Source organism: Haliotis rufescens, unplaced genomic scaffold, assembly GCF_023055435.1.
Source record: "Haliotis rufescens isolate VD_foot unplaced genomic scaffold, xgHalRufe1.0.p SCAF_30, whole genome shotgun sequence".
NCBI lineage: Eukaryota > Metazoa > Mollusca > Gastropoda > Lepetellida > Haliotidae > Haliotis > Haliotis rufescens.
Genome location: NW_025964002.1, coordinates 2266793 through 2286775, shown reverse-complemented (window position 1 = coordinate 2286775; position 19983 = coordinate 2266793). Strand labels below are relative to the sequence as shown.

Below are 19983 nucleotides of genomic sequence, written 5' to 3'. Positions count from 1 at the left end.
TGACAGCATGACATAAAGGATGATAGAAACACACTGACAGCATGACACAACAGATGATAGAAACACACTGACAGCATGACACAACAGATGGTACAAATACACTGACAAGATGACACAACAGATGATAGAAACACACTGACAACATGACACAACACATGATACAAATACACTGACAACATGACACAACACATGATACAAATACACTGACAGCATGACACAACACATGATACAAATACACTGACAGCATGACACAACACATGATACAAATACACTGACAGCATGACATAAAGGATGATAGAAACACACTGACAGCATGACACAACAGATGATAGAAACACACTGACAGCATGACACAACAGATGATAGAAACACACTGACAGCATGACACAACAGATGATAGAAACACACTGACAGCATGACACAACAGATGATAGAAACACACTGACAAGATGACACAACACATGATAGAAATACACTGACAACATGACACAACAGATGTTAGAAACACACTGACAAGATGACACAACAGATGATAAAAAGACACTGACAACATGAGACAACAGATGATAGAAACACACTGACAAGATGACACAACAGATGATAAAAAGACACTGACAACATGAGACAACACATGATAGAAACACACTGACAGCATGACACAACAGATGATAGAAACACACTGACAACATGACACAACAGATGATAGAAACACACTGACAACATGACACAACAGATGATAGAAACACACTGACAAGATGACACAACACATGATAGAAACACACTGACAGCATGACATAAAGGATGATAGAAACACACTGACAGCATGACACAACAGATGATAGAAACACACTGACAACATGACACAACAGATGATAGAAACACACTGACAACATGACACAACAGATGATAGAAAGACACTGACAGCATGACACAACAGATGATAAAAAGACACTGACAACATGACATAAAGGATGATAGAAACACACTGACAACATGACACAACACATGATAGAAACACACTGACAACATGACACAACAGATGATAGAAACACACTGACAACATGACACAACAGATGATAGAAACACACTGACAACATGACACAACAGATCATAGAAACACACTGACAACATGACACAACAGATGATAGAAAGACACTGACAACATGACACAACACATGATAGAAACACACTGACAAGATTACACAACAGATGATACAAATACACTGACAACATGAGACAACAGATGATAGAAACACACTGACAACATGACACAACAGATGATAGAAACACACTGACAACATGACACAACAGATGATAGAAACACACTGACAACATGACACAACAGATGATAGAAACACACTGACAACATGACACAACAGATGATAGAAACACACTGACAACATGAGACAACAGATGATAGAAACACACTGACAACATGACACAACAGATGATACAAATACACTGACAGCATGACACAACAGATGATAGAAACACACTGACAACATGAGACAACAGATAATAGAAAGACACTGACAACATGACACAACAGATGATAGAAACACACTGACAACATGACACAACAGATGATAGAAACACACTGACAACATGACACAACAGATGATAGAAACACACTGACAACATGACACAACAGATGATAAAAAGACACTGACAGCATGACACAACAGATGATAGAAACACACTGACAACATGACACAACAGATGATAGAAACACACTGACAACATGACACAACAGATGATACATATACACTGACAACATGACACAACAGATGATAGAAACACACTGACAACATGACACAACAGATGATAGAAACACACTGACAACATGACACAACACATGATACAAACACACTGACAACATGACACAACACATGATACAAACACACTGACAACATGAGACAACAGATGATAGAAACACACTGACAACATGACACAACAGATGATAGAAACACACTGACAACATGACACAACAGATGATAGAAACACACTGACAACATGACACAACAGATAATAGAAACACATTGACAACATGACACAACAGATGATAGAAAGACACTGACAACATGACACAACACATGATAGAAACACACTGACAAGATTACACAACAGATGATAGAAACACACTGACAACATGACACAACAGATGATAGAAACACACTGACAAGATTACACAACAGATGATACAAATACACTGACAGCATGACACAACAGATGATAGAAACACACTGACAACATGACACAACAGACGATAGAAAGACACTGACAACATGAGACAACAGATGATAGAAACACACTGACAACATGAGACAACATATGATAAAAAGACACTGACAGCATGACACAACAGATGATAGAAACACACTGACAACATGACACAACACATGATACAAATACACTGACAACATGACACAACAGGTGATAGAAACACACTGACAATATGACACAACAGATGATAGAAACACACTGACAACATGAGACAACAGATGATACAAATACACTGACAACATGAGACAACAGATGATAGAAACACACTGACAACATGACACAACAGATGATAGAAAGACACTGACAAGATTACACAACAAATGATAGAAACACACTGACAACATGACACAACAGATGATAGAAACACACTGACAACATGACACAACACATGATACAAACACACTGACAACATGAGACAACAGATGATAGAAACACACTGACAACATGAGACAACAGATGATACAAATACACTGACAACATGAGACAACAGATGATAGAAACACACTGACAACATGACACAACAGATGATAGAAAGACACTGACAAGATTACACAACAAATGATAGAAACACACTGACAACATGACACAACAGATGATAGAAACACACTGACAACATGACACAACACATGATACAAACACACTGACAACATGAGACAACAGATGATAGAAACACACTGACAACATGAGACAACAGATGATACAAATACACTGACAACATGAGACAACAGATGATAGAAACACACTGACAACATGACACAACACATGATAGAAACACACTGACAACATGACACAACAGATGATAGAAACACACTGACAACATGACACAACAGATGATAGAAAGACACTGACAAGATTACACAACAGATGATAGAAACACACTGACAGCATGACACAACAGATGATACAAATACACTGACAGCATGACACAACAGATGATAGAAACACACTGACAAGATGACACAACAGATGATAGAAACACACTGACAACATGACACAACACATGATACAAATACACTGACAACATGACACAACACATGATACAAATACACTGACAGCATGACACAACACATGATACAAATACACTGACAGCATGACACAACACATGATACAAATACACTGACAGCATGACACAACACATGATACAAATACACTGACAACATGACACAACACATGATACAAATACACTGACAACATGACACAACACATGATACAAATACACTGACAAGATTACACAACAGATAATAGAAACACACTGACAACATGAGACAACAGATGATAGAAACACACTGACAACATGACACAACACATGATACAAACACACTGACAACATGACACAACAGGTGATAGAAACACACTGACAACATGAGACAACAGATGATAGAAACACACTGACAACATGAGACAACAGATGATACAAATACACTGACAACATGAGACAACAGATGATAGAAACACACTGTCAACATGACACAACAGATGATAGAAAGACACTGACAAGATTACACAACAAATGATAGAAACACACTGACAACATGACACAACAGATGATAGAAACACACTGACAACATGACACAACACATGATACAAACACACTGACAACATGAGACAACAGATGATAGAAACACACTGACAACATGAGACAACAGATGATACAAATACACTGACAACATGAGACAACAGATGATAGAAACACACTGACAACATGACACAACAGATGATAGAAAGACACTGACAAGATTACACAACAAATGATAGAAACACACTGACAACATGACACAACAGATGATAGAAACACACTGACAACATGACACAACAGATGATAGAAACACACTGACAACATGACACAACAGATGATAGAAACACACTGACAACATGACACAACACATGATACAAACACACTGACAACATGACACAACAGATGATAGAAACACACTGACAACATGACACAACAGATGATAGAAACACACTGACAACATGACACAACAGATGATAGAAACACACTGACAAGATGACACAACAGATGATAGAAACACACTGACAACATGACACAACAGATGATAGAAACACACTGACAACATGACACAACACATGATACAAACACACTGACAACATGAGACAACAGATGATAGAAACACACTGACAACATGAGACAACAGATGATACAAATACACTGACAACATGAGACAACAGATGATAGAAACACACTGACAACATGACACAACACATGATAGAAACACACTGACAACATGACACAACAGATGATAGAAACACACTGACAACATGACACAACAGATGATAGAAAGACACTGACAAGATTACACAACAGATGATAGAAACACACTGACAGCATGACACAACAGATGATACAAATACACTGACAAGATGACACAACAGATGATAGAAACACACTGACAACATGACACAACACATGATACAAATACACTGACAACATGACACAACACATGATACAAATACACTGACAGCATGACACAACACATGATACAAATACACTGACAGCATGACACAACACATGATACAAATACACTGACAGCATGACACAACACATGATACAAATACACTGACAACATGACACAACACATGATACAAATACACTGACAACATGACACAACACATGATACAAATACACTGACAGCATGACACAACACATGATACAAATACACTGACAGCATGACATAAAGGATGATAGAAACACACTGACAGCATGACACAACAGATGATAGAAACACACTGACAGCATGACACAACAGATGATACAAATACACTGACAACATGACACAACATATGATAGAAACACACTGACAACATGACACAACACATGATACAAATACACTGACAACATGACACAACACATGATACAAATACACTGACAGCATGACACAACACATGATACAAATACACTGACAGCATGACATAAAGGATGATAGAGACACACTGACAACATGACACAACAGATGATAGAAACACACTGACAGCATGACACAACAGATGATAGAAACACACTGACAGCATGACACAACAGATGATAGAAACACACTGACAACATGACACAACAGATGATAGAAACACACTGACAACATGACATAAAGGATGATAGAAACACACTGACAACATGACACAACAGATGATAGAAACACACTGACAGCATGACACAACAGATGATAGAAACACACTGACAGCATGACACAACAGATGATAGAAACACACTGACAACATGAGACAACAGATGATAGAAACACACTGACAACATGAGACAACAGATGATACAAATACACTGACAACATGAGACAACAGATGATAGAAACACACTGTCAACATGACACAACAGATGATAGAAAGACACTGACAAGATTACACAACAAATGATAGAAACACACTGACAACATGACACAACAGATGATAGAAACACACTGACAACATGACACAACACATGATACAAACACACTGACAACATGAGACAACAGATGATAGAAACACACTGACAACATGAGACAACAGATGATACAAATACACTGACAACATGAGACAACAGATGATAGAAACACACTGACAACATGACACAACAGATGATAGAAAGACACTGACAAGATTACACAACAAATGATAGAAACACACTGACAACATGACACAACAGATGATAGAAACACACTGACAACATGACACAACAGATGATAGAAACACACTGACAACATGACACAACAGATGATAGAAACACACTGACAACATGACACAACACATGATACAAACACACTGACAACATGACACAACAGATGATAGAAACACACTGACAACATGACACAACAGATGATAGAAACACACTGACAACATGACACAACAGATGATAGAAACACACTGACAAGATGACACAACAGATGATAGAAACACACTGACAACATGACACAACAGATGATAGAAACACACTGACAACATGACACAACACATGATACAAACACACTGACAACATGAGACAACAGATGATAGAAACACACTGACAACATGAGACAACAGATGATACAAATACACTGACAACATGAGACAACAGATGATAGAAACACACTGACAACATGACACAACACATGATAGAAACACACTGACAACATGACACAACAGATGATAGAAACACACTGACAACATGACACAACAGATGATAGAAAGACACTGACAAGATTACACAACAGATGATAGAAACACACTGACAGCATGACACAACAGATGATACAAATACACTGACAAGATGACACAACAGATGATAGAAACACACTGACAACATGACACAACACATGATACAAATACACTGACAACATGACACAACACATGATACAAATACACTGACAGCATGACACAACACATGATACAAATACACTGACAGCATGACACAACACATGATACAAATACACTGACAGCATGACACAACACATGATACAAATACACTGACAACATGACACAACACATGATACAAATACACTGACAACATGACACAACACATGATACAAATACACTGACAGCATGACACAACACATGATACAAATACACTGACAGCATGACATAAAGGATGATAGAAACACACTGACAGCATGACACAACAGATGATAGAAACACACTGACAGCATGACACAACAGATGATACAAATACACTGACAACATGACACAACATATGATAGAAACACACTGACAACATGACACAACACATGATACAAATACACTGACAACATGACACAACACATGATACAAATACACTGACAGCATGACACAACACATGATACAAATACACTGACAGCATGACATAAAGGATGATAGAGACACACTGACAACATGACACAACAGATGATAGAAACACACTGACAGCATGACACAACAGATGATAGAAACACACTGACAGCATGACACAACAGATGATAGAAACACACTGACAACATGACACAACAGATGATAGAAACACACTGACAACATGACATAAAGGATGATAGAAACACACTGACAACATGACACAACAGATGATAGAAACACACTGACAGCATGACACAACAGATGATAGAAACACACTGACAGCATGACACAACAGATGATAGAAACACACTGACAACATGACACAACAGATGATAGAAACACACTGACAACATGACATAAAGGATGATAGAAACACACTGACAACATGACACAACAGATGATAGAAACACACTGACAACATGACACAACACATGATACAAATACACTGACAGCATGACATAAAGGATGATAGAGACACACTGACAACATGACACAACAGATGATAGAAACACACTGACAGCATGACACAACAGATGATAGAAACACACTGACAGCATGACACAACAGATGATAGAAACACACTGACAACATGACACAACAGATGATAGAAACACACTGACAACATGACATAAAGGATGATAGAAACACACTGACAACATGACACAACAGATGATAGAAACACACTGACAACATGACACAACAGATGATAGAAACACACTGACAGCATGACACAACAGATGATAGAAACACACTGACAAGATGACACAACAGATGATACAAATACACTGACAACATGACACAACAGATGATACAAACACACTGACAACATGACACAACAGATGATAGAAACACACTGACAAGATGACACAACAGATGATAGAAAGACACTGACAACATGACACAACACATGATACAAATACACTGACAGCATGACACAACACATGATACATATACACTGACAGCATGACACAACAGATGATAGAAAGACACTGACAACATGACACAACACATGATACAAATACACTGACAGCATGACATAAAGGATGATAGAAACACACTGACAGCATGACACAACACATGATACAAATACACTGACAACATGACACAACACATGATACAAATACACTGACAGCATGACACAACACATGATACAAACACACTGACAACATGACACTAAGGATGATAGAAACACACTGACAACATGACACAACAGATGATAGAAACACACTGACAGCATGACACAACAGATGATACAAATACACTGACAAGATGACACAACACATGATAGAAACACACTGACAACATGAGACAACAGGTGATAGAAACACACTGACAACATGAGACAACAGATAATAGAAACACACTGACAACATGAGACAACAGATGATAGAAACACACTGACAACATGAGACAACAGATAATAGAAACACACTGACAAGATGACACAACACATGATAGAAACACACTGACAACATGAGACAACAGATAATAGAAACACACTGACAACATGAGACAACAGATGATAGAAACACACTGACAACATGACATAAAGGATGATAGAAACACACTGACAAGATGACACAACAGATGATAGAAACACACTGACAACATGACACAACACATGATACAAACACACTGACAACATGACACAACAGATGATAGAAACACACTGACAACATGACACAACACATGATACAAACACACTGACAACATGACACAACAGATAATAGAAACACACTGACAACATGAGACAACAGATAATAGAAACACACTGACAACATGAGACAACAGGTGATAGAAACACACTGACAACATGAGACAACAGATAATAGAAACACACTGACAAGATGACACAACACATGATAGAAACACACTGACAACATGACACAACAGGTGATAGAAACACACTGACAACATGAGACAACAGGTGATAGAAACACACTGACAACATGAGACAACAGATAATAGAAACACACTGACAACATGAGACAACAGATGATAGAAACACACTGACAACATGACACAACACATGATACAAACACACTGACAACATGACTCAACACATGATAGAAACACACTGACAACATGACACAACACATGATACAAACACACTGACAACATGACACAACACATGATACAAATACACTGACAACATGAGACAACAGATGATAGAAACACACTGACAACATGAGACAACAGATGATAGAAACACACTGACAACATGACACAACAGATGATAGAAACACACTGACAACATGAGACAACAGATGATACAAATACACTGACAACATGAGACAACAGATGATAGAAACACACTGACAACATGACACAACAGATGATAGAAAGACACTGACAAGATTACACAACAAATGATAGAAACACACTGACAACATGACACAACAGATGATAGAAAGACACTGACAACATGACACAACACATGATACAAACACACTGACAACATGAGACAACAGATGATAGAAACACACTGACAACATGAGACAACAGATGATACAAATACACTGACAACATGAGACAACAGATGATAGAAACACACTGACAACATGACACAACAGATGATAGAAAGACACTGACAAGATTACACAACAAATGATAGAAACACACTGACAACATGACACAACAGATGATAGAAACACACTGACAAGATGACACAACAGATGATAGAAACACACTGACAGCATGACACAACAGATGATACAAATACACTGACAAGATGACACAACAAATGATAGAAACACACTGACAACATGACACAACACATGATACAAATACACTGACAGCATGACACAACACATGATACAAATACACTGACAACATGACACAACACATGATACAAATACCCTGACAGCATGACACAACACATGATACAAATACACTGACAGCATGACACAACACATGATACAAATACACTGACAGCATGACACAACACATGATACAAATACACTGACAGCATGACACAACACATGATACAAATACACTGACAACATGACACAACACATGATACAAATACACTGACAACATGACACAACACATGATACAAATACACTGACAGCATGACACAACACATGATACAAATACACTGACAGCATGACACAACACATGATACAAATACACTGACAACATGACACAACACATGATACATATACACTGACAACATGACACAACACATGATACAAATACACTGACAAGATGACACAACAGATGATAGAAACACACTGACAACATGACACAACACATGATACAAATACACTGACAACATGACACAACACATGATACAAATACACTGACAGCATGACACAACACATGATACAAATACACTGACAGCATGACATAAAGGATGATAGAAACACACTGACAGCATGACACAACAGATGATAGAAACACACTGACAGCATGACACAACAGATGATAGAAACACACTGACAACATGACACAACAGATGATAGAAACACACTGACAACATGACACAACACATGATACAAATACACTGACAGCATGACATAAAGGATGATAGAGACACACTGACAGCATGACACAACAGATGATAGAAACACACTGACAGCATGACACAACAGATGATAGAAACACACTGACAGCATGACACAACAGATGATAGAAACACACTGACAACATGACACAACAGATGATAGAAACACACTGACAGTATGACACAACAGATGATAGAAACACACTGACAACATGACACAACAGATGATACAAATACACTGACAGCATGACATAAAGGATGATAGAGACACACTGACAGCATGACACAACAGATGATAAAAAGACACTGACAGCATGACACAACAGATGATAGAAACACACTGACAACATGAGACAACAGATGATAGAAACACACTGACAGCATGACACAACAGATGATAGAAACACACTGACAGTATGACACAACAGATGATAGAAACACACTGACAACATGACACAACAGATGATAGAAACACACTGACAACATGACACAACAGATGATAGAAACACACTGACAACATGACACAACAGATGATAGAAACACAGAAAACATGAGACAACAGATGATAGAAACACACTGACAACATGACACAACAGATGATAGAAACACACTGACAACATGACACAACACATGATAGAAACACACTGACAACATGAGACAACAGATGATACAAACACACTGACAACATGACACAACAGATGATAGAAAGACACTGACAAGATTACACAACAGATGATAGAAACACACTGACAGCATGACACAACAGATGATACAAATACACTGACAACATGACACAACAGATGATAGAAACACACTGACAACATGACACAACACATGATACAAATACACTGACAACATGACACAACACATGATACAAATACACTGACAGCATGACACAACACATGATACAAATACACTGACAGCATGACACAACAGATGATAGAAACACACTGACAACATGAGACAACAGATGATAGAAACACACTGACAGCATGACACAACATATGATAGAAACACACTGACAACATGACACAACAGATGATAAAAAGACACTGACAGCATGACACAACAGATGATAGAAACACACTGACAACATGACACAACAGATGATAGAAACACACTGACAACATGACACAACAGATGATAGAAACACACTGACAACATGACACAACAGATGATACAAACACACTGACAACATGACACAACAGATGATAGAAACACACTGACAACATGACACAACAGATGATAGAAACACACTGACAACATGACACAACAGATGATAGAAACACACTGACAACATGACACAACACATGATAGAAACACACTGACAAGATTACACAACAGATGATACAAATACACTGACAACATGAGACAACAGATGATAGAAACACACTGACAACATGACACAACAGATGATACAAATACACTGACAACATGACACAACACATGATACAAATACACTGACAGCATGACACAACACATGATACAAATACACTGACAGCATGACACAACAGATGATAGAAAGACACTGACAACATGACACAACACATGATACAAATACACTGACAGCATGACATAAAGGATGATAGAAACACACTGACAGCATGACACAACAGATGATAGAAACACACTGACAGCATGACACAACAGATGGTACAAATACACTGACAAGATGACACAACAGATGATAGAAACACACTGACAACATGACACAACACATGATACAAATACACTGACAACATGACACAACACATGATACAAATACACTGACAGCATGACACAACACATGATACAAATACACTGACAGCATGACACAACACATGATACAAATACACTGACAGCATGACATAAAGGATGATAGAAACACACTGACAGCATAACACAACAGATGATAGAAACACACTGACAGCATGACACAACAGATGATAGAAACACACTGACAGCATGACACAACAGATGATAGAAACACACTGACAGCATGACACAACAGATGATAGAAACACACTGACAAGATGACACAACACATGATAGAAATACACTGACAACATGACACAACAGATGTTAGAAACACACTGACAAGATGACACAACAGATGATAAAAAGACACTGACAACATGAGACAACACATGATAGAAACACACTGACAAGATGACACAACAGATGATAAAAAGACACTGACAACATGAGACAACACATGATAGAAACACACTGACAGCATGACACAACAGATGATAGAAACACACTGACAACATGACACAACAGATGATAGAAACACACTGACAACATGACACAACAGATGATAGAAACACACTGACAAGATGACACAACACATGATAGAAACACACTGACAGCATGACATAAAGGATGATAGAAACACACTGACAGCATGACACAACAGATGATAGAAACACACTGACAACATGACACAACAGATGATAGAAACACACTGACAACATGACACAATAGATGATAGAAAGACACTGACAGCATGACACAACAGATGATAAAAAGACACTGACAACATGACATAAAGGATGATAGAAACACACTGACAACATGACACAACACATGATAGAAACACACTGACAACATGACACAACAGATGATAGAAACACACTGACAACATGACACAACAGATGATAGAAACACACTGACAACATGACACAACAGATCATAGAAACACACTGACAACATGACACAACAGATGATAGAAAGACACTGACAACATGACACAACACATGATAGAAACACACTGACAAGATTACACAACAGATGATACAAATACACTGACAACATGAGACAACAGATGATAGAAACACACTGACAACATGACACAACAGATGATAGAAACACACTGACAACATGACACAACAGATGATAGAAACACACTGACAACATGACACAACAGATGATAGAAACACACTGACAACATGACACAACAGATGATAGAAACACACTGACAACATGAGACAACAGATGATAGAAACACACTGACAACATGACACAACAGATGATACAAATACACTGACAGCATGACACAACAGATGATAGAAACACACTGACAACATGAGACAACAGATAATAGAAAGACACTGACAACATGACACAACAGATGATAGAAACACACTGACAACATGACATAAAGGATGATAGAAACACACTGACAACATGACACAACAGATGATAGAAACACACTGACAACATGACACAACAGATGATAAAAAGACACTGACAGCATGACACAACAGATGATAGAAACACACTGACAACATGACACAACAGATGATACAAACACACTGACAACATGACACAACAGATGATACATATACACTGACAACATGACACAACAGATGATAGAAACACACTGACAACATGACACAACAGATGATAGAAACACACTGACAACATGACACAACACATGATACAAACACACTGACAACATGAGACAACAGATGATAGAAACACACTGACAACATGACACAACAGATGATAGAAACACACTGACAACATGACACAACAGATGATAGAAACACACTGACAACATGACACAACAGATAATAGAAACACATTGACAACATGACACAACAGATGATAGAAAGACACTGACAACATGACACAACACATGATAGAAACACACTGACAAGATTACACAACAGATGATAGAAACACACTGACAACATGACACAACAGATGATAGAAACACACTGACAAGATTACACAACAGATGATACAAATACACTGACAGCATGACACAACAGATGATAGAAACACACTGACAACATGACACAACAGACGATAGAAAGACACTGACAACATGAGACAACAGATGATAGAAACACACTGACAACATGAGACAACATATGATAAAAAGACACTGACAGCATGACACAACAGATGATAGAAACACACTGACAACATGACACAACACATGATACAAACACACTGACAACATGAGACAACAGATGATAGAAACACACTGACAACATGAGACAACATATGATAAAAAGACACTGACAGCATGACACAACAGATGATAGAAACACACTGACAACATGAGACAACATATGATAAAAAGACACTGACAGCATGACACAACAGATGATAGAAACACACTGACAACATGACACAACAGACGATAGAAAGACACTGACAACATGAGACAACAGATGATAGAAACACACTGACAACATGACACAACACATGATACAAATACACTGACAACATGACACAACAGATGATAGAAACACACTGACAACATGACACAACAGATGATAGAAACACACTGACAACATGAGACAACAGATAATAGAAACACACTGACAACATGAGACAACAGATGATAGAAACACACTGACAATATGACACAACACATGATACAAATACACTGACAAGATGACACAACAGATGATAGAAACACACTGACAACATGACACAACAGATGATAGAAACACACTGACAACATGAGACAACAGATAATAGAAACACACTGACAACATGAGACAACAGATAATAGAAACACACTGACAACATGACACAACAGATGATAGAAACACACTGACAACATGACACAACAGATGATAGAAACACACTGACAACATGACACAACACATGATACAAATACACTGACAACATGACACAACAGATGATAGAAACACACTGACAACATGAGACAACAGATGATAGAAACACACTGACAACATGACACAACAGATGATAGAAACACACTGACAACATGACACAACAGATGATAGAAAGACACTGACAAGATTACACAACAGATGATAGAAACACACTGACAACATGACACAACAGATGATAGAAACACACTGACAAGATTACACAACAGATGATACAAATACACTGACAGCATGACACAACAGATGATAGAAACACACTGACAACATGACACAACAGACGATAGAAAGACACTGACAACATGAGACAACAGATGATAGAAACACACTGACAACATGAGACAACATATGATAAAAAGACACTGACAGCATGACACAACAGATGATAGAAACACACTGACAACATGACACAACACATGATACAAACACACTGACAACATGAGACAACAGATGATAGAAACACACTGACAACATGAGACAACATATGATAAAAAGACACTGACAGCATGACACAACAGATGATAGAAACACACTGACAACATGAGACAACATATGATAAAAAGACACTGACAGCATGACACAACAGATGATAGAAACACACTGACAACATGACACAACAGACGATAGAAAGACACTGACAACATGAGACAACAGATGATAGAAACACACTGACAACATGACAAAACACATGATACAAATACACTGACAACATGACACAACAGATGATAGAAACACACTGACAACATGACACAACAGATGATAGAAACACACTGACAACATGAGACAACAGATAATAGAAACACACTGACAACATGAGACAACAGATGATAGAAACACACTGACAACATGACACAACACATGATACAAATACACTGACAAGATGACACAACAGATGATAGAAACACACTGACAACATGACACAACAGATGATAGAAACACACTGACAACATGAGACAACAGATAATAGAAACACACTGACAACATGAGACAACAGATAATAGAAACACACTGACAACATGACACAACAGATGATAGAAACACACTGACAACATGACACAACAGATGATAGAAACACACTGACAACATGACACAACACATGATACAAATACACTGACAACATGACACAACAGATGATAGAAACACACTGACAACATGAGACAACAGATGATAGAAACACACTGACAACATGACACAACAGATGATAGAAACACACTGACAACATGACACAACAGATGATAGAAAGACACTGACAAGATTACACAACAGATGATACAAATACACTGACAACATGAGACAACAGATGATAGAAACACACTGACAACATGAGACAACAGATGATACAAATACACTGACAACATGACACAACACATGATACAAATACACTGACAGCATGAGACAACAGATGATAGAAACACACTGACAACATGACACAACAGATGATAGAAACACACTGACAACATGACACAACAAATGATAGAAACACACTGACAACATGAGACAACATATGATAAAAAGACACTGACAGCATGACACAACAGATGATAGAAACACACTGACAACATGACACAACAGATGATAGAAAGACACTGACAACATGAGACAACAGATGATAGAAACACACTGACAACATGACACAACAGATGATAGAAACACACTGACAACATGACACAACAAATGATAGAAACACACTGACAACATGAGACAACATATGATAAAAAGACACTGACAGCATGACACAACAGATGATAGAAACACACTGACAGCATGACACAACAGATGATAGAAACACACTGACAACATGACACAACAGATGATAGAAAGACACTGACAAGATTACACAACAGATGATACAAATACACTGACAACATGACACAACAGACGATAGAAAGACACTGACAACATGAGACAACAGATGATAGAAACACACTGACAACATGAGACAACATATGATAAAAAGACACTGACAGCATGACACAACAGATGATAGAAACACACTGACAACATGACACAACACATGATACAAACACACTGACAACATGAGACAACAGATGATAGAAACACACTGACAACATGAGACAACATATGATAAAAAGACACTGACAGCATGACACAACAGATGATAGAAACACACTGACAACATGAGACAACATATGATAAAAAGACACTGACAGCATGACACAACAGATGATAGAAACACACTGACAACATGACACAACAGACGATAGAAAGACACTGACAGTATGACACAACAGATGATAGAAACACACTGACAACATGAGACAACAGATGATAGAAACACACTGACAACATGAGACAACATATGATAAAAAGACACTGACAGCATGACACAACAGATGATAGAAACACACTCACAACATGACACAACAGACGATAGAAAGACACTGACAGCATGACACAACAGATGATAGAAACACACTGACAACATGACACAACAGACGATAGAAAGACACTGACAGTATGACACAACAGATGATAGAAAGACACTGACAACATGACACAACAGACGATAGAAAGACACTGACAACATGAGACAACAGATGATAGAAACACACTGACAACATGACACAACACATGATACAAATACACTGACAACATGACACAACAGATGATAGAAACACACTGACAACATGACACAACAGATGATAGAAACACACTGACAACATGAGACAACAGATAATAGAAACACACTGACAACATGAGACAACAGATGATAGAAACACACTGACAACATGACACAACACATGATACAAATACACTGACAAGATGACACAACAGATGATAGAAACACACTGACAACATGACACAACAGATGATAGAAACACACTGACAACATGAGACAACAGATAATAGAAACACACTGACAACATGAGACAACAGATAATAGAAACACACTGACAACATGACACAACAGATGATAGAAACACACTGACAACATGACACAACAGATGATAGAAACACACTGACAACATGACACAACACATGATACAAATACACTGACAACATGACACAACAGATGATAGAAACACACTGACAACATGAGACAACAGATGATAGAAACACACTGACAACATGACACAACAGATGATAGAAACACACTGACAACATGACACAACAGATGATAGAAAGACACTGACAAGATTACACAACAGATGATACAAATACACTGACAACATGAGACAACAGATGATAGAAACACACTGACAACATGACACAACAGATGATAGAAAGACACTGACAAGATTACACAACAAATGATACAAATACACTGACAGCATGACACAACAGATGATAGAAACACACTGACAACATGACACAACACATGATACAAATACACTGACAACATGAGACAACAGATGATACAAATACACTGACAACATGACACAACACATGATACAAATACACTGACAGCATGACACAACACATGATACAAATACACTGACAGCATGACACAACAGATGATACAAATACACTGACAGCATGACACAACACATGATAGAAACACACTGACAACATGACACAACAGATGATAGAAACACACTGACAACATGAGACAACATATGATAAAAAGACACTGACAGCATGACACAACAGATGATAGAAACACACTGACAGCATGACACAACAGATGATAGAAACACACTGACAACATGACACAACAGATGATAGAAAGACACTGACAACATGAGACAACAGATGATAGAAACACACTGACAACATGACACAACAGATGATAGAAACACACTGACAACATGACACAACAGATGATAGAAACACACTGACAACATGAGACAACATATGATAAAAAGACACTGACAGCATGACACAACAGATGATAGAAACACACTGACAGCATGACACAACAGATGATAGAAACACACTGACAACATGACACAACAGATGATAGAAAGACACTGACAAGATTACACAACAGATGATACAAATACACTGACAACATGAGACAACAGATGATAGAAACACACTGACAACATGAGACAACAGATGATACAAATACACTGACAACATGACACAACACATGATACAAATACACTGACAGCATGACACAACACATGATACAAATACACTGACAGCATGACACAACAGATGATACAAATACACTGACAGCATGACACAACACATGATAGAAACACACTGACAACATGACACAACAGATGATAGAAACACACTGACAACATGAGACAACATATGATAAAAAGACACTGACAGCATGACACAACAGATGATAGAAACACACTGACAGCATGACACAACAGATGATAGAAACACACTGACAACATGACACAACAGATGATAGAAAGACACTGACAAGATTACACAACAGATGATACAAATACACTGACAACATGAGACAACAGATGATAGAAACACACTGACAACATGACACAACAGATGATAGAAACACACTGACAACATGAGACAACATATGATAAAAAGACACTGACAGCATGACACAACAGATGATAGAAAGACACTGACAAGATTACACAACAGATGATACAAATACACTGACAACATGAGACAACAGATGATAGAAACACACTGACAACATGACACAACAGATGATAGAAACACACTGACAACATGACACTAAGGATGATACAAATGCACTGACAACATGACACAACAGATGATAGAAACACACTGACAACATGACACAACACATGATACAAATACACTGACAACATGACACAACACATGATACAAATACACTGACAGCATGACACAACACATGATACA

At 37.7% G+C, this 19983-nt stretch overlaps 2 protein-coding genes across 2 annotated transcripts in view; one reads left to right on the top strand and one right to left on the bottom strand.

Moving 5' to 3' along the window:
* The window catches only part of LOC124122470 (abnormal cell migration protein 13-like), a 31115-nt gene that overhangs the window by 2931 nt on the left and 8201 nt on the right, over positions 1 to 19983 (top strand). The window lies entirely within an intron of this gene.
* LOC125371729 overlaps positions 1 to 19983 on the bottom strand; it is a 37597-nt gene that overhangs the window by 16666 nt on the left and 948 nt on the right. The window lies entirely within an intron of this gene.